Source organism: Octodon degus, unplaced genomic scaffold (assembly GCF_000260255.1).
Source record: "Octodon degus isolate 3935 unplaced genomic scaffold, OctDeg1.0 scaffold00353, whole genome shotgun sequence".
Classification (NCBI taxonomy): domain Eukaryota; kingdom Metazoa; phylum Chordata; class Mammalia; order Rodentia; family Octodontidae; genus Octodon; species Octodon degus.
Window position 1 is genome coordinate 28,026 of NW_004524929.1, and position 1,166 is coordinate 29,191.

Below are 1,166 nucleotides of genomic sequence, written 5' to 3' on the forward strand. Positions count from 1 at the left end.
CGCTGGAGCCATGTCCTCGTCCGCTGGCAGGGGCCACCAACCCAGCCAGATCCGCGCCATCCCTACCCGCACCGTGGCCATCAGCGACGCCGCGCAGCTACCTCATGACTATTGCACCAGGCCGGGGAGACGCTGTTCTCCACCACGCCCGGAGGGAACAGTCTGCAGGGTGTTCAGAGTCTCACTACTAGATCGGACTCAATGATCTGCCTATTTACAGCCTCCCAAGAGCTGGGATTACAGTCTTCTGAGAGCTGGGATTACAGGTATGCACCAAATTGAATATATAGAGGCAGCCACAACAGGGCAGCAAAAGACAGAGAAAGAGGGCCATCTTGGAGCCTGGGGAGGCCCGCCGGGAACAGGACTTCTAAAAGGCAAATACGTCTGGAAGACTGTGGTGCAAGGCCATTTTTGTTGGCTGTAAGCGGAGTCTCCGGAACCAGAGGGAACACAGTTTTAAGCTCTTCTTAAAATTGAAGGTGCTTATGCCCGGGATGAAACAGAATTCTACTTAGGCAAGAGATGTGCTTATGTGTACAAAGCAAAAAACAACACAGTGACTTCAGATGGCAAACCAAACAAAACCGGAGTGATCTGGGGAAAAGTAACTCGGGCCCATGGAAACAGCGGCATGGTTCGTGCCAAGTTCCGAAGCAACCTTCCTGCTAAGGCCATCGGACACCAAATCCGTGTGAAGCTGTACCCCTCAAGAATTTAAACTAATGGAAAATAAAAGTGCATTTGTGTTCTTGTAAAAAAAAAAAAAAAAAAGACAGAGAAAGAAGACTTCCAGAACTGTTTCAGAAAGTTGCAGGAGAGCCGGCCAGATAGCTCAGCAGACTAAAGCACCTGCTTAGTGTGCCTGTAATCCCAATGCTTGGAAGGCTGAAAACAGAAGGATCACAGGCCCATGTGTGTAGTGAGACCCTGTAGACCCTGTAATAAATACATTAAAAGAAAAAAAAAAAGAAAGTGGCAGGAACAATGGGATAAGTGTGTTCGAGGTAGGGAGGAGTAGTTTGAGGAGGATTGAAGACAGTTTATCTTTTACTGCTTTCTTTCTTTCTTTCTTTCTTTTTTTGAGACAGGATCTCACTATGTAGTTGAGGCTGGCCTGGAATTCACTATGCAGCCTAGGCTTTCCTAGAACTCACAGTGATCTT

The 1,166-nt window shown here is 47.9% G+C and overlaps 1 pseudogene; it reads left to right on the forward strand.

Annotated features, from left to right (window-relative positions):
• The first annotated feature begins 10 nt into the window (after nucleotides 1–10).
• Nucleotides 11–721, forward strand: LOC101584802 (annotated as a pseudogene).
• The last annotated feature ends 445 nt before the right edge of the window (nucleotides 722–1,166 follow it).